Source organism: Triticum aestivum, chromosome 2A (genome assembly GCF_018294505.1).
Source record: "Triticum aestivum cultivar Chinese Spring chromosome 2A, IWGSC CS RefSeq v2.1, whole genome shotgun sequence".
Classification (NCBI taxonomy): domain Eukaryota; kingdom Viridiplantae; phylum Streptophyta; class Magnoliopsida; order Poales; family Poaceae; genus Triticum; species Triticum aestivum.
The window spans coordinates 698417559-698436072 of record NC_057797.1 but is presented as its reverse complement, the minus strand read 5'-3'; positions in this window follow the sequence as shown (position 1 = coordinate 698436072).

Genomic DNA, 18514 nt, shown 5'->3' with positions numbered 1-18514 from the left:
TCGATGGAAGCACACACCAAATCTTCTTTCTCCCAGCGCCTCCATCGATTGCGGACCATCTTGAAGCCCGACCGACCAGTAGCAGCGTGAGCATCAGTTCAACTTTGCCGGACGGCCATGGCACCTCTGCCGTCCTGCAAGTGTTTGGCGGTTTTCCTATGTGAGTTTTTTGTGCTTTTCCATCTCGTTTTTCCTTTTGCCAATTGAATTGTAGCTAGTCTTTCTAGTGTAGACTACAAAGAAGCAGGCTCCCCCCTCCCCCCCGCGTCGCCTCCTCTGAGGTGACTCGGGGGCCAACCCTAGCGTCGCCGCCACGTTTCCCCTTTTCCTCCCCTCCCTCCGCCGCCGCCTGAGGGCCTCCGAGGTGCGGGTGCTCGGCCCCAATGATGGTGGCGGCGGGATCTGGCGCCTCCTCTCCAGTGGAGGGCCTTGGGCTCTGGTGGGCATCGTCCCACGGCTGCGCGGGCGGCGTAGGGGCTGCGGACGCTGGCACAGTGGCGGATCCTCGCAATCCATCATGGCTCCATGTAGAAGATCCGCCCCTGCTCCGATCTGTCCCGATCCGTGCTGGCACCGGTCCTTGGCGGCTGTTTTCGGCGTCCCCTATTGCCGGCCTGGCGGATCTGGCATGCGGGTGAGGTTCCAAGGAAACCACTGGCTGGCGCGGCGGCCTCCCCAAAGTCGACGCCTTTGGTGCCGATCCCCTTCCTGGAGGCTTTGGGGTGGATCCTCTCCCTTCCGCCTCCTCCTTGAGCTACGACGAAAGCTTTTGTTCCCCTGTTCTGGGCGTCGACGGCACCCTGGTGTCGTGTTCCTTCTTGAAGGCGACGGCTGTAAGGGCATTTTATCCCTTAGTTGGTTTTGGTGATTGATGACAATACTTTTGCGGACTAATCATGTGCATCGAATATTTCAGATATATATTGACTAAGGCACAAGATGATTTGGTTCCCCTTGAAGGCTATGGAAGACGATGTTTCTCTTTGTTTCTTTTCGGTGGTATTGAGTCGTAGGGAAGCTGTACTATTAAGAGGGGGTCCGCGTTGGAAAGGGTGGGTGGATACATCACGTACACATCTTCCTTTGTACCTCCTTTTCTTCTAGCCTTTGGAGCATCCTATGTTTTCCTTGTCTATGCAAATATTGCTCGTGCTTGCTGAACTAGGGTGTGCGGTAGTACTGCTCCTTAGAGCGGTAGTACCGCAGGCCCTTGTGGTAGTACCGTCCGCTGGTGCGGTAGTACCGCAAGTGCCCACGGTAGTACCGCTTCATGGCAAGCGGTAGTACTGTGGTCGGAGTCCAGATATTGTCACCCTCTCCCTAGTGGGTGACACCCATCACGGTAGTACCGCGCACTAGGCACGGTAGTACCATGGTATCTGGCTTAGTTCCGCAAGTATGCGGCAGTAAGGGGTGGATGAAAATTTTTTCATCCGCACCTAGCGCGGTAGTACCGTTGCTGGCTTACGGTACTACCATGTCGGGTTTTTGCATCGACTCCAACTCAGCGGAAGTAGCCACGGATGTAATTTATTATATCCGTGCCTTCCCATTTCTGGTTAGTTCCTGCCTTGCGGTAGTACCGCAAGGGGGCGCGGTAGTACCGCGCCAGCAGTACTGTGCCCTCTGCCTTAGTGCATTTTGGGCTGGTCTGGTCTCTGCTGCATGGGCGGTAGTACCGCGGGGCCCTGTGGTAGTTCCGCGTGTCCCTGCGGTAGTACCGCGCCTCTGGTACGGTAGTACCGCGCTGCGCAGGCTGAGTTGGGGGATAACGGTTGGATTTGTTCTTCTACTATATAAGGGGTGTCTTCTTCCTCTAGTTGACTACCTCTTCCATCTCCAAGCTCCATTAATGCTCTAAGCTCCATTTTTGCCCGATCTCTCTCCCTAGCCAATCAAACTTGTTGATTTGCTCGAGATTGGTTGAGAAGGCCTCGATCTACACTTCCACCAAGAGAAATTTGAATCCCCCACCAATCCCTAGCGGATCTTGTTACTCTTGGGTGTTTGAGCACCCTAGACGGTTGAGGTCACCACGGAGCCATAGTCCATTGTGGTGAAGCTTCGTGGTGTTGTTGGGAGCCTCCGATTAAGTTGTGGAGATAGCCCCAACCTTGTTTGTAAAGGTCCGGTCGCCGCCTCCAAGGGCACCAATAGTGGAATCACGACATCTCGCATTGTGTGAGGGCGTGAGGAGAATACGGTCGCCCTAGTGGCTTTTTGGGGAGCATTGTACCTCCACACCGCTCTAATGGAGACGTACTTCCCCTCAAAAGGAAGGAACTCCGGTAACACATCCTCGTCTTCACCGGGTCCACTCTTGGTTATCTCTTACCTTTACTTATGCAAGCTTGTTAGCGTTACTTCTCTTGCTTGCTTGTGTGTTCGTTGTTGTTGCATCATATAGGTTGCTCACCTAGTTGAACATCTAGACACTACTTTGATGCAAAGTTTAATTTGGTAAAGAAAAGCTAAAAATTGTTGGTTGCCTATTCACCCCCCCCTCTACTCAACCATACCGATTCTTTCAATTGGTATCAGAGCCTCGTCTCTTTACTAAGGACTTTACCGTCCGAAGATTATGGTTGATATTATAGACGGTGTGGAGGAACACTCCGGTGTGAATCCGATCTCGTCTACGGGCGATGGGGGAACCTCGGTTTCTCGTGAGGAATTCAATGTGGCCTTGGAGACATTGAAAACCTCCATGACGACCGAGGTTGAAAGCATGTTTACTAAATTCATTGAAGGGCTTAAACTATCCACCGCACCGTTGAAAGTGGGTGATCCCACCGACAAGGTTACGGATGCTAACTCCGACAAGGGGGAAGCTAGTAGTGAAAAGGCTCCTTCTTCTAGTGGTAAAAATGGCACCGACATCTTTGCCCATGTGGAACCACCACTTGTTTATGGTGGACCGATTCCTTCCACTCATTTGAATCATGCCAGTCCTCCCCCTAAGATTGTGAAAAATGAGGACTTTGATGGGTTTATCGCTTTAAGCATCATTTAAATCATGTGAATACTAATCTTTGGAGAATCATTGAAGAAGGTTTCTATCCGCATGACCCAAGAAACTTCACTCCTTGAGAAGCCGCGGATAATCAATTCAATGAGAATGCTCTCTTCATCATCCAAGATGCAATTCCACCCGAAGATCTACCTCATCTTCGGCCATTCGCCTTGGCTAAAGATGCATGGCTTTGTGTTGTCTCTCTCTACCGGGGAAGCGCAAGCATTCAACGCTCCAACTATGAAGTAGTGCAAGATGAAGCCGATGAGTTTGCTATGAAAGAAGATGAAGAACCTCGTGAGCTTTATCGGAGAGTAACCAAACTCGCGGTCTCACTCCGAGATCATGGGAGCAAGGACACGGATGACAATTGGATCAAGCGCAAATTCCTCAAAGCAATGATGCCTTACCACAAGGCCATGTCCTCTGTCATTCGTCAATGGCCCGACTTCCACACCTTGACCTCAAGTGAAGTGTTGGATGAGTTTGTGGCTATGAACATCTTGGAAAAGCCCGCCGACAATGCGGTGCTTCGTTCTCAAAGGGCAAAGAAGCCCAACCTTGCATTGAAGGCCAAGGTTTGTGTTGAAGAAGAAGAATAAGAAGAGGAAGAAGAGGAAAGCAACCCCGAAGATACAAAGTATGCCTATCATGAACACATGGCACTTGCTTCAAGGCAATTTTGGAGCAAGAAGAACTCAAGGCCAAACTTCAACAAGAACAACTCAAGTGGCACGAAGAGCAAGCAACATGTGAGGACTTGCTACAATTGTGGCAATGTGAGCCATTTTGTTGCGGAATGTCCGTATGAGAAGAGGGAAGACAATGGTGGAAAGCTCATCCGAAAGGACAAAGCCAAGTCTTTCCCCAACAAGAGCAACTTCCCCAAGAAGATCCCTCACAAGGCGTTGGTGGTTCAAGAAGAGTACCATGAGGATGATGAAGAAGATGGTGAGTCAGTTGCCATGGCCTCCGTTGCCATTGCAAAAACTCCACGAGTGTCTCTCTTCAAATCACCCAATGAGAACATCGCCGCCAAGTGCCTCATGGCTAAAGCCACCAACAAGGCATTTGCTTCCGGTGGGGGATCATGGTTGCTCGATAGTGGAGCTACTAATCATATGACCGGAAGCAAGGACTTGGTGGTGGACGTGCAAAAGATTCCATCCATGCCCACCAACGTCGAGTGGGGTGACGCCTCGTCCTCTAAGGTATTGGGACTCGGTAAAGTTGTCATTTCTCATGATCTTACGATCGAGAAGGTCATGCTTGTTGAGTCCCTTGCATACAATTTACTTTCCGTTCGTCAACTAGAACTCATGGGCTTTGCCACTTTCTTTGATATTGATACCGTGGCCCTCTTGTGGAGCAAGACTCTTAAAGTAGCCTTTGTTGGGCATGTCGAGAACGGTCTCTATGTGATTAACTTTTCGGAGCGACCCACTAAGACCGCGACATGCCTAATGGCTAAAATTGACGTGGGATGGCTTTGGCATCTCCGTTTAGCCCACATCAATATGAGATCTTTGCAAAGTCTTCTCAAGGGGGACCATGTCCGTGGACTAACAAATGTTAGTTTTGCCAAAGATCCTGCGTGTAGTGCTTGCATCGAAGGAAAGCTACATGAGAAGGCTCACCCTCCCACGACTATCATCTACTCGAAGAGGCCTTTGGAGCTCCTTCATTTGGATCTCTTCGAGCCTCCATCCGTTGATAGTCTTGGCCGTAGAAAGTATTGCTTGGTGATTGTGGATGACTATTCAAGATACACTTGGGTATATTTCTTCAAGAGGAAGAGCGAGACCCAACAAACCGTCATCGACTTTGCAAATGAAGCTCAACGACAACACAATACAAAGATCTTGACTATAAGAAGTGACAACGGCTCCGAGTTCAAGAACTACACCTTGGATGAGTTTTTGAGTGATGAGGGAATCAAGCATCAATATTCCACACCTTATACTCCTCAACAAAATGGTGTAGCGGAAAGGAAGAACCGGACGTTGATGGATGCAGCAAGGACCATGATGGCGGAGTTCAAGTCTCCCTACAACTTTTGGGCCGAAGCCATCAACACCACGTGTCATGCATCTAATCGGCTCTACCTCCGCAAAGGCTTGAACAAGACTCCATATGAGATACTCATCGGTAACAAGCCCAACCTCAAGTACTTCCGGGTGTTCGGGTGTAAGTGTTTCATTCTCAAGAAAGGTGTCCGTTTGTCTAAATTTGAGGCTAGAGCTTATGAGGGAATATTTGTTGGTTATGCTACAAACTCTCATGCTTACAGTGTTCTCAATAAGTCCACAGGACTTATTGAGGAAACATGTAACGTGGAGTTTGATGAGAATAACGGCTCCCAAGTGGAGCAAAGTGGTACTTGTGATGTAGGTGATGAAATTCCTCCCCAAGCCATAAGAAGAATGGGTGTTGGTCATATCCTACCCATTAAGGAACCCCTTGTGGCCGAAGGAGAAGGACAACGTTCCACTCAAGTGGAACCTTCACCAACCCAAGACCCACACGCTTCCGAAGAACAAAGTGAAGGCCCTCAACCTCAATAACAAGACCAAGGGCAAGGTCAATCTCAAGATGGTGTTGTAACATCAAGTGATGCCCAAGGCCAAGTTCTCTCCTCCGAGCAAGTTCAAGATCAAGAGCTTCCTCGAGATCAAGAACAAGCTCAAGACGGCACTCAAATGATCAAGTGACCACTCCTCGTCTCACCCCCGAGGAGGAATTGGAGCGTCATGCCACCAAGATTGCTTCCAAGCTCTCCACCAAGGATCATCTCATGACAAATGTGCTTGGAAGCTTAAGAAAGGGGGTAAGCACTCGTAGAAAATTAGCAAACTATTGTGAACATCACACGTTTGTCTCTTGTGTTGAACCCCAAAAGATCTATGAGGCGCTCGAGGATCTGGATTGGCTCAATGCCATGCATGAAGAACTCAACAACTTCGAGCGCAACAAAGTGTGGAGATTGGTGCCAAGGCCAACGGAGAACCACAATGTCATTGGAACCAAGTGGATATTCAAGAACAAGCAAGATGCTCATGGGATTATCATTCGCAACAAGGCTCGTTTGGTAGCACAAGGCTACTCCCAAGTCGAGGGTATCGACTACGGTGAAACCTTTGCCCCTGTTGCTCGTCTTGAATCCATTCACATGTTGATTGCATATGCTTCTCATCATAACTTTAAGTTACAACAAATGGATGTGAAGAGTGCTTTCCTTAATGGTCCGATTAATGAATTGGTATATGTCAAGCAACCCCCCGGGTTCAAGGATCCCTACTTTCCCGATCATGTGTATCAACTCGATAAGGCACTCTATGTCCTTAAACAAGCCCCACGTGCATGGTATGACCACCTTACCGAGTTGTTACAAGATCGTGGTTTTGAAGTTGGGCTAATCGACCCCACTCTTTTTACTAAGGTCAAAGGGGAGTTGTTTGTGTGCCAATTATATGTTGATGATATTATCTTTGGTTCCCCTAACAAAGCTTTCAATGAGGAATTTTCCACTCTCATGACCTCAGAGTTCGAGATGTCTTCCATGGGAGAGTTGAAATTCTTTCTCGGGTTCGAAGTGAAGCAAAGGAGAGAAGGAACCTTCATCAACCAAGCCAAATACACTCAAGACATGCTCAAGAGATTCAAGCTAAGTGATGTCAAGTCGGCTTCCACTCCCATGCCAACCAAGTGCCAACTTGACATTAATCCCAATGGTAAAGCGGTGGATCAAAAGGTATATCGCTCCATGATTGGCTCCTTGCTTTACCTTTGTGCATCTAGACCGGATATCATGTTGAGTGTGGAAATTTGTGCACGGTTTCAAGCCGCACCTAAGGAAAGTCACTTTGTGGCGGTCAAGCGAATCTTTCGATATTTGGCTCATACCCCAAACTTTGGCTTATGGTACCCAAGGGGAGCAAACTTCAAGCTTGTAGGTTATTCGGACTCGGATTGGGCGGGAGACAAAGTCGATAGGAAGTCCACTTCCAGAGGGTGCCAATTTCTTGGTTTCTCTTTGGTGAGTTGGTCTTCCAAGAAGCAAAGTTGCGTATCTCTCTCGTCCATGGAAGTAGAGTATGTGGATGCCAGTAGTTGTTGTGCACAACTCTTATGGATGAGGCAAACTTTAAAGGATTACGATGTCATTTCTAACAAAGTGCCTCTTTGGTGTGACAATGAAAGTGCCATCAAGATTTCTCTCAACCCGGTGCAACACTTCAAGACGAAGCATATTGAGATTCGGTATCACTTCATCCGGGATCACATTAGGCGAGGGGAGATCAAGCTCAACTACGTCAAAACCCATGATAACCTCACAGATATTTTCACGAAGCCTTTGGATGAAGCAAGATTTCGCGAGCTAAGGCATGAGCTAAATATCATTGATTCGAGCAATGTTGCTTGAACCCTTGCACACCCCACCTCACTCAACTTGTTGTCTAATCTAGGTGTAGGCATGGACATAGGGGGAATGTTGTTCTCTCAATGAACTCTCCCTCCCCCATTATGCATAAAGCGATCAACTCTTTCACATTAGCCATTTTTGATGGTACTTGTGCTTCAAAGACGAGTTTTGGTCATGGGCCCAAGGATAATTCTTCGCGGTGCCATACCAATTGACTCAAACATAGGTGGCTCCAGCCACCGCACTCTCTTTGGAGAGTTTGTGTCTCGTTTTTGGTCTGCGTTGTCTCTTGCTTCTCCTCCTTTGTGCTGAGCTTGTGCTTGTGGTGTCCTGTGTGTTAGCTCGTTGGTGTGGTCTTTCGCCTGAAGGTTTAGTGCTTCGGTGTTCTCTCGGTTGGTTGAAACTGCTTTTTCTTGAGCTCACGGTACTACCGCGGCCTGCCACGGTACTACCACGAGGGGAGCGCGCGGTACTTCCGCACCCAGCGTGGCAGAATTTTTTTTTCTGCCGCCTGGGGGAGCGGTACTACGGCCTCGGTGCGGTACTTCCGCCCGGGCGGTACTACCGCAATGATGTGCGGTACTACCGCGTGAGGAGTGCACGGTACTTCCGCACCCAGCGCGGCAAAAATTTTTTACTGCCGCCTGGGGGAGCGGTACCAAAGCCACGGTGCGGTACTTCTGCCCGGGGCGGTACTACCGCAATGACATGCGGTACTACCATGCGGTCGAAGGGCGTGGGGGGTTAAACACGGGCAGGGGGAGTTCTAACTCCCCCATACCCATTCGTCTCTCTCCCCACTCCGTCTCTCTCTCTCTCTCTCGCTCAAGAACGGCGCCGGAGGTCCTCGCCGGATCTCCGTCTCCGGCCGCTCTCCTCGGATTCTAACCGGTGGGATTGTTCCCCACCACTCCCTCTTGCCATGGATCAAGGTTTCTCCCCAATCCCTTCCTTTTTCTTGTTCGCCTTATTATTTTTAGGTCTTGGGGAGATGCAAGTTGTTCGTGAGATTTTAGGCCAAATCTTTGCAAGAGTCGGATATAGGAGAGTGGTTTTGTGTAGTGATGGTACTTGCTTTAGTTGTCCCATGATGGATTTGATCGACCATAGTACCACATGTTGACACGGTTGTGCTCAGATCTCCATGGCCATTACGGATCTACAACCGTGCGGTACTACCGCCCTTCAGGTGCGGTACTACCGTGCGTCCGGTACTACCGCCCTGCTAGTGCGGTAATACCGCGTCGCCGGTACTACCGCTCCTCGGAGCGGTACTACCGCACGTGGCGCAACACACTCTACTACTGTTGTCTCAAATCCCTCTTGTGGCACTTCTCACGTACTATGTCTACTTGTTTCACCCGTTTTTTGTGGTCTTTGCATTGATCCTTCTCGTGTTTTGTGCGTGTTTGTTTTGTGGTGTGTGTTTTAGGTGGTGGCTCAGGTGCTCCGGCTCGCCGCTCCAATCCAATCCGTAACACGGGATCCAAGCGTATGCGCAACTCAGAGGCAGCAGAGGGCTCCAATGCCCCCCAACACAGAACCAAGACCACCGCCACCAAAGAGAAGGAACCCACCATGGGTATGGATGAGATACCGCTTGCTGAGTTCATCGCTCGGAGGAAGATCAATCCATATGGAAACCCTCATGCCAACTTTCAAGGGAATGAGCTATTCTGGACCAAGCAGCAGAATTTCATCTATCTAGATGTCATCAAGGCCAAGCAAAACACCTATGTGGAGGTGAAGTGGATCAACATGCATCACATGAGGCAAGAGAAGCATCGGAAATACTTTGGTGAGGCTTTAGACCTCGTGGAGCAATTTGGCATTGAGCATATCATCTCATTCTACAAAGACTTTGATCCCGAGATCATTGCTCAGTTCTTTGCCTTAGTGCATTTTCATCCCAATGAGGACATGACCATGACTTGGATGACCAATGTTAGGCATCTGACTGCTACTTGGAAGGAATTCATGACTTTGCTTGGGGTTCCGGATGAGGGGCTCGCCACACCCCAAGGTGTTCGCCCTCATGCCAATTCCGAGTCTGCAAAAAAGAACAAGCTTTTGCCCTTCTATGTGGAGAAGAAGCTCTCCAATAACAAGACAACTTGGGTACTCAACTCCTTTCTCGACATCATGCACCGGATCTTCCGCAACACTCTCTTCCCACGCATTGGGGACAAGGACAAGGTGCATGCCTATCTTGTGGATACGATGCTCCTGTGTGCAGACGCTCGCAACTCTTAGACACTACCACTTGATTTCTCACATATCATGTGGAATGAGCTTCGGTTTGCGGTCTACAACCGCAAGGTCCCCATCTATGGACCTTATCTGTTTCAGTTGATCTCAGCAACTTGGGAGCAGCTCTACCCTCAGGATGATTTTGAGGCCCCTACTTGGATCCGGCATGAGCCCATCAACCTCCGTATCAAGACTCAGTGGGCCAACACTACCTCTCGTGCTGATGCCGCGGCTGACATGGACGTGGGTGCAGATGAGCATGAGGAGGAGGCATCAGACAAGGACAACTTTGAGGGTTACACCCCTCCCACTTCTGAGCCATCTTGGGCTAAGCGACTGAAGAACAAGATGAAGATGTTGTTCTGTATGCAGGCAAAGGGGCAGTACAAGACCCATGTGCCTTCCAAGGAGACTCGCCGCCGCGACAAGCGGATTTTCAGGACCTTCGGTGAGAACATCTCCAGCGGGTCAGAGGAGGACGTCACCCCAGAGGCAGAATGGATCGCCAAGCAGGGTTATCATTGGACAGAGTCTCAGGAAGAGTCCGTCCCAGCTGTCGAGTCTGACGGGGAGATTGCGAGTGACTACTCAGCTTGAGCCACCCCTTCTGTTGTAGGTGTCCTCTCTGACTTTTTGGCGTCTCGATGCCAAAGGGGGAGAGAATGTAGGATTTGCGAGTTGTGTCGTGTTTGGGTCAGTTGAACTTCGTTTATGTCGTTTGCTTTGGTTTGCTTTGGTTTGTGCTTGTGAGTCCTTCTATCATATGGTGTAATATATATGCACTCTATCATACCGTAGTGAGCTTATTCTATCTTATGCTTATTTCTTTATGCTCTTTCATATCTTGCTTAGTTTTAGCCCTATTGCAAGATATGCCATGTCTATAAAATATAGGGGGAGTGTTGATCCTATATGTGTGCCATGCAGTCCAAAGCACTCATCAAGATAGCACACATCTAGGGGGAGCCCGTCTATATTTTAGAGACTTGGGGTTTGCCCTTGATCTTTGCATTATACTCTTGTGCAAATCCCGTGTTGTCATGAATCCACCAAAAAGGGGGAGATTGTAAGGGCATTTTATCCCTTAGTTGGTTTTGGTGATTGATGACAATACTTTTGCGGACTAATCATGTGCATCGAATATTTCAGATATATATTGACTAAGGCACAAGATGATTTGGTTCCCCTCGAAGGCTATGTAAGACGACGTTTCTCTTTGTTTCTTTTCGGTGGTATTGAGTCATAGGGAAGCTGTACTATTAAGAGGGGGTCTGCGTTGGAAAGGGTGGGTGGATTCATCACGTACACATCTTCCTTTGTACCTCCTTTTCTTCTAGCCTTTGGAGCATCCTATGTTTTACTTGTCTATGCAAATATTGCTCGTGCTTGCTGAACTAGGGCGTGCGGCAGTACTGCTCCTTAGAGCAGTAGTACCGCAGGCCCTTGCGGTAGTACCGTCCGCCGGTGCGGTAGTACCGCAAGTGCCCACGGTAGTACCGCTTCCTGGCAAGAGGTAGTACTGTGGCCGGAGTCCAGATATTGTCACCCTCTCCCTAGTGGGTGACACCCATCACGGTAGTACCGCGCACTAGGCACGGTAGTACCGTGGTATCCGTCTTAGTTCCGCAAGTATGCGGCAATAAGGGGCGGATGAATTTTTTTCATCCGCGCCTAGCGAGGTACTACCGCTGCTGGCTTACGGTACTACCGTGTTGGCTTTTTGCATCGACTCCAACTCAGCGGAAGTAGCCACAAATGTAATTTATATATCCATGCCTTCCCATTTCTGGCCAGTTCTTGCCTTGCGGTAGTACCGCGCCAGCAGTACTGCCGCCCTCTGCCTTAGTGCATTTTGGGCTGGTTTGGTCTCTGCTGCATGGGCGCTAGTACCGCGGGGCCCTGCGGTAGTTCCGCGTGCCCCTGCGGTAGTACCGCGCCTCTGGTACGGTAGTACCACACTGCGCAGGCTGAGTTGGTGGATAACGGTTGGATTTGTTCTTCTACTATATAAGGGGTGTCTTCTTCCTCTAGTTGACTACCTCTTCCATCTCCAAGCTCCATTTTCGCTCGATCTCTCTCCCTAGCCAATCAAACTTGTTGATTTGCTCGGTATTGGTTGAGAAGGCCCCGATCTACTTCCACCAAGAGAAATTTGAATCCCCCACCAATCCCTAGCGGATCTTGTTACTCTTGGGTGTTTGAGCACCCTAGACGGTTGAGGTCACCACGGAGCCATAGTCCATTGTGGTGAAGCTTCGTGGTGTTGTTGGGAGCCTCCGATTAAGTTGTGGAGATAGCCCCAACCTTGTTTGTAAAGGTCTGGTCGCCGTCTCCAAGGGCACCAATAGTGGAATCACGACATCTCGCATTGTGTGAGCGCGTGAGGAGAATACGGTGGCCCTAGTGGCTTTTTGGGGAGCATTGTGCCTCCACACAGCTCTAACGGAGACGTACTTCCCCTCAAAAGGAAGGAACTTCGGTAACACATCCTCGTCTTCACCGGGTCCACTCTTGGTTATCTCTTACCTTTACTTATGCAAGCTTGTTAGCGTTACTTCTCTTGCTTGCTTGTGTGTTCATTGTTGTTGCATCATATAGGTTGCTCACCTAGTTGCACATCTAGACAACCTACTTTGATGCAAAGTTTAATTTGGTAAAGAAAAGCTAAAAATTGTTAGTTGACTATTCACCCCCCTCTAGTCAACCATATTGATCCTTTCAACAGCTGGGAATAGCTCTTGGTGGTGGGGCTGCTAGTGGCGTGGTGGCGGTGCGCTTCAGCCTTCTACTTTGTGCCGCGCCTTGCTTCGCGGGACCAGCGGACGGTTTCTTTGGTGGAGCGGTGCTTCATCCATACATTGATGGCGACGGATCTTGACGGTGTGGCGTGGTGCAGATTCGGAGTTCGATGTGGGAGGATGGACTCGTGCAGGAGGACGACGTTGTCTGGCGTCCTGGTGGTGTCGATGGCAGAGAGACCTGGCACGGTAGATGCAACAGTACAACTCTGAAGATGGACTCGTGGCAGGTGGCTGCTGCGGCCTCATACTCGGCAGGCGTCCTGGTTGAGAAGTGCGCCGGACTGGTAGGTGCCCCATACCAGGCAGGCGTCCTGGTTGGGACTGATGAAGCTATGTACCTAGGGTAGGGTCATGGATCTGTCCAACATACCCTCCCCAAGGACATCTCTACAAAAATTAGAAGTAGTCGAAGAGAAACCATCATCCACTCGACCGTGAAGATGTACTCACTCGACCACCTTGAAGACACTCGACCACCAAAAGATGAGAAACCCTCCACTCTGCAACGGTCAGGACTTAAACCATAGCTTTATGGGCATTTACTACACTTTACTGCAGACGTTACCAGTAACGCTCCTCCTTTATGAACATTGAACCCTGTGTAACGGAGGGGAGCAGGGGTCCTGGCACACTCTATATAAGCCACCCCCTCCTCTGGGACAAGGGTTCGCACTTTCTGTAATTCACACACATATATTCAGTCGACCGCCTCCGGGCTCCGAGATGTAGGGCTGTTACTTCCTCCGAGAAGGGCCTGAACTCGTAAAACTCGTGTGTACAACTCCTCCATAGCTAGGATCTTGCCTCTACATTCCTACCCCCTATTCTACTATCAGTCTTAGAACCACGACAGTTGGCGCACACCATGGGGCCGGTGTCTTAGTGACTTGTTGGAGAAGTTGCAATTTTTCCGATCCCCTTCATCATGGTTTCGGGCGGAGGTTTGGCTGAGGGCCGCGAGATCCGTCTCGGCGCGCTCGTGTTTGTCGCCGACGACTCCGCTTGGCTTCAGGAGGCTCCACTCGACGTCGACGCGCTCCCTGCTCACGGGGCGACGCACTTTCGCGCGTGCGTCCGCGGCGTCCTCCTGTGGCAACCGTCGACCCAGCATCAGTCGACTCCATCAGCTTTCCCCCTCCCTGCGGCTCGCCGGAGCAAATGCTCCGGTCGGTCGAGGCTTCAGCGGTGGGTGAGGCATGCGGTGGCCCACCAGTCAGCCACCCCTCAAGTCGCGGCGATCGAGCCTGACGAAACTCTCTATGGCTTGTTCGATCTGTCGACTAGCTCCGTAGAGACCGCATCCGAGTGCGATAGCAGTGACCCAACGGCTGAAGTTCTAATGGTCAATGGACCACGCAGCCCTCCTGGCTTCAACCGTGAAGACGGAGGCGACTGGAACGGCGATCCGTCGTGCGTTCACAAGGAGTACCGCCCCGAACCCCTCTCCTCGCAGTAGAGGGAGGAACTTCGCCGCCGGAACATGGATGCATTGCATACTCCTATAGTTGGAGAAACCCCTGAGGCCCAGGCCTTGGAGCAGGCGCGCTTGGCCAACCTGGCTGAGCGCACTCGACTGGAGAACCTCCAGCGTGCACTCGACGATCGCGCTCGGCAGCACGCTCCCGAATCCAGTCGACGCCAGCTTTTTCCTCCTCCGACTCAGGTATACCGAACCCCGATCCAAAATCTGGCTGCCGCTGCCCGGATAGCGGAGTCGATCCAACTCTCCCAGTCAGAAGCTGGTCGAGGTCTGGTGCAGATCCGAGCCTTGCTCCGGGCGGCGGGAGAACAAAATACGGTTGTATCTCAGTCGCGGGATAGGATCCACAGCAGATCAGTGATGGCAGACACAGTTCAGTCGGCCATAGCCCAAGATCGCCTCCGAGGCGTGAGGGACATGGGGATCGACGAGATCAGTACAGAAACCGAGAGTAGTATGATCGCCGAGTCGATCTTGATGATCACCGTCGAGTGCCCACGCCTCCCCCAAGGAGCGGGTCGTACGTGCCTCGGCAGCATGAAGACAGACGCCCTCACAGTGTTGGGCGAGGTATTCCAATCGATCCCAGGGAGCCATGCTTTGATGCGAGATCTATTCTCGTGCAGGGCTTGGTCGACAGAAACAGAGCTCACCGAGAGGGCCATGATAGAGATCCACAAACCAGCAACAGGGTGCATGTCTCTGGTCCAGAGTGCTTTAGCAGAGCTATCAGAGCTGCGGTGATTCTCCCCAACTTCAGGTTGGCGTCTGGAGTTAGTAAGTTCACCGGAGAGTCCAAGCCTGACACTTGGCTTGAAGACTACCGAGTGTTTATCCAGATTGGTGGCGACAATGATGAAGTGGCCATGAAACACCTTCCTCTGATGTTGGAGGGCTCAGCTAGAGCATGGCTGAATCAGTTAGCGCTTGATAGCATCTATACTTGGGAAGATCTCGCCCGAGTGTTTGTCAGAACATTCGAGGGCACTGGCAAACGGTCGGCAGGTTTGACAGAGTTACAATGTTGTGTTCAGAAGCCGAATGAAACTTTGAGGGATTATATCCAGAGATGGATCACCCTACACCACACGGTAGAAGATGTGTCGGATCATCAGGCAATTTGTGCCTTTAAGGAAGGCGTCAGGTATCGAGAGTTGAATATGAAGTTCGGCCGGACAGGAAATATGACTCTGGCTCGGATGATGGAAATTGGCACCAAGTATGCCAATGGTGAAGAAGAAGAGCGACTCCGGAGCGGCAAGCACAAAGCAGCCGCCCACGAAGCCGGAGGAGGAAACTCCGGTCGGAAACAGAAGCGCAAGGCCGAGCTAGCTGCTCCGGGTGAAGCCTTGGCTGTGGTTCAAGGAAAGTTCAAGGGGAAGCCCAAAGGGCCATGGAACCCCAAGAAAGTAAAAGATCAAGATGGGAATGACGTGTTGGATCTGCCATGCCATATCCACACCAAAAAAGATGAAGAAGGTAATTTCATTTACCCGAAGCACACCACTCGGCAGTGTCGGCTCCTAATCCAGCAGTTCCGAGAGAAACAACCCAAGGAAAAGGAGAAAGAAGCAGACAAGGCTGAGGATGAGGAAGAGGACGATGATGGTTATCCCCATGTGAATTCCACTCTGATGATTTTTGCTGACGTTGAGAGCAAAAGTCGATTGAAAGTCATCAATAGGGAACTGAACATGGTCGCTCCGGTGACACCCGGTTACTTGAAGTGGTCACAGGCTGCCATTACATTCGACCAGTCTGACCATCCAGCGCACATAGCCACCCCTGGGAGGCAAGCACTGGTGGTCGACCCGGTGGTCGAAGGAACTCGACTGACAAAGGTCCTATGGACGGTGGCAGTGTCCTGAACATACTGTATGCAGAGACGTTGAAGGGCATGGGCATTCCGATGTCCAGACTCAGCGAAAGCCATATGAGTCCCCATGGGGTCATTCCAGGCAAGAAGGCTGCATCCCTCGGTCAGATTGCACTCGACGTGGTTTTTGGTGATTCCAAAAATTACCGCAAAGAAAAGTTGACATTTGAAGTTGTGGATTTCCAGAGTGCTTATCATGCAATTCTGGGCAGGCCAGCTTATGCACGGTTTATGGCTCGACCATGTTACGTGTACCTCAAACTGAAGATGCCTGGTCCCAGAGGGGTGATCACTATCTCTGTTAATCGGAAGAAGGCAGAAGAGTGCTTCCAGAAGGGCTCAAAGATCGCCGATGCCCAGATGGCCGTGGTAGAATTGCAAGAATACCAGAAAAATGCAGATCCGAGTGACTTGCTGTGAGCCAGGAAGCTAGCCACAGATTCAGCATTCCAGTCCTCTGGTGAAATGAAGTCGATTCACATTCACACGACAGATCCCAACGCAGCTCCGACTCACATTTCAACTACACTCGACTCCAAATAGGAAGAAGCGCTCATCCAGTTCCTCCGTGAGAACTGGGACATCTTTGCATGGAAGCCTTCTGACATGCCAGGTGTTCCGAGGGGACTGGCTGAGCATCGATTGCGAGTCGACCCGAAGGTGAAACTAGTCAAAGAGCATCTTCGACGATCCGCCGTCTAGAAAAGAAAGGCAATCGGCGAAGAGGTGGCTCGGCTTTTGGCAGCTAAGTTTGTTCGAGAGATTTACCACTCCGAGTGGTTAGCCAATGTTGTCATGGTCCCAAAGAAAGACGACTCACTTCGCATGTGTATTGATTTCAAGCATATCAATCGGGCCTGACCGAAAGATCACTTCCCTCTCCCTCGCATCAATCAGATAGTCGACTCGACTGCAGGGTGCGAGCATTTGTCCTTTTTGGACGCCTACTCCGGGTACCACCAGATCCGTCTGTACGGACCCGACGAAATAAAAACAGCTTTTATCACCCCGTTTGGGTGCTTCTGTTATGTCACAATGCTATTCGGTTTGAAGAACGCCGGAGCCAAATTCATGCGGATGATTCAGAAGTGCCTGCTCACTCAGATCAGTCGGAATGTGGAAGCATACATGGATGACATTGTGGTCAAGTCACATAAAGGTTCCGACCTACTGACTGACCTTGCTGAAACCTTTGCCACCCTCAGAAGGTATGATATCAAGCTCAATCCGTCAAAGTGCATGTTTGGAGTTCCAGGCAGAAAGTTACTCGGTTTTCTTGTTTCCGAATGAGGACTCGATGCTAACCCAAAGAAAGTAGGTGCTATACTCCGAATGAAATGCCCTGTGTGTGTGCATGATGTCCAGAAGCTTACTGGTTGCTTGGCCTCCCTAAGTCGATTCATTTCTTGACTCGGTGAAAAGGTGCTGCCTCTTTACCAACTGATGAATAAATCAGACAAGTTCGAGTGGACCCCAGAAGCTGATGCAGCGTTTGCAGAGCTAAAAGCCCCGCTTTCCACCCAGCCGGTGCTTGCTGCTCCAATCAGCAAAGAGCCTCTACTGCTTTATATAGCAGCAACTGGACAAGTCGTCAGTACAGTACTTACAGTCGAGCGGGAAGAAGAAGGAAAAGCTTATAAGGTTCAACGCCCAGTTTATTATATTTCTGAAGTTCTGACCCCGTCAAAGCAGAGATATCCTCATTATCAGAAGCTTGTCTATGGGATTTACATGACCACGAAGAAGGTTGCACACTATTTCTCGGATCACTCTGTTACAGTCGTCAGCGACGCTCCATTGTCAGAGATTCTGCACAACAGAGATGCAACTGGTCGAGTGGCCAAATGGGTGATTGAACTCCTTCCCTTGGATATCAAGTTTGAGGCAAAGAAAGCTATCAAGTCCCAAGCAATAGCAGATTTCCTCGCCGAGTGGATCGAACAGCAACTGCCGACTCACGTTCACTCTGAGCACTGGACCATGTTCTTTGATGGATCCAAGAGGCTGAACGGTTCTAGTGCTGGAGTAGTTCTGGTATCCCCTCGAGGAGACAGGCTCAGATATGTCCTCCAGATTCACTTTGATTCCTCCAGCAATGAAGCAGAATATGAAGCACTCCTGTATGGGTTGCACATGGCCATCTCACTCGTCATCCGTCGCCTCATGGTCTATGGCGACTCAGATTTGGTAGTTAATCAAGTGATGAAGGAGTGGGACGTCAGAAGCCCAGCCATGACTGGTTACTGCAACGCGGTGAGAAAGCTTGAGAAGAAGTTTGAGGGGTTAGAACTCCACCACATACCCCGACTGGAAAATCAAGCAGCCGGCGATTTGGCAAAGATAGGTTCCAAGAGAGAAGCCATTCCCAGCAATGTGTTTTTGGAGCATATTCACTCGCCGACAGTTCAGGAAGATCCTTTTACTGAAGAGCCCCCACAACCCAAGAGCGCCACAGATCCGACTGAAGTCGAGGTCCCCGCCGTGGTCGACCTGATCATGGAGGTCCTGTCCATTACTCCTAACTGTACGGTGCCCTATATTGCGTACATCCTTAGGAAAGAACTCCCAGAGGATGAAGAAGAGGCTCGATAGATCGTCCGTCGATCCAAGGCCTTTACTGTGATAAGAGGGCAGCTGTTCAGAGAAAGCGTGACTAGAGTCGGTCAGAAAT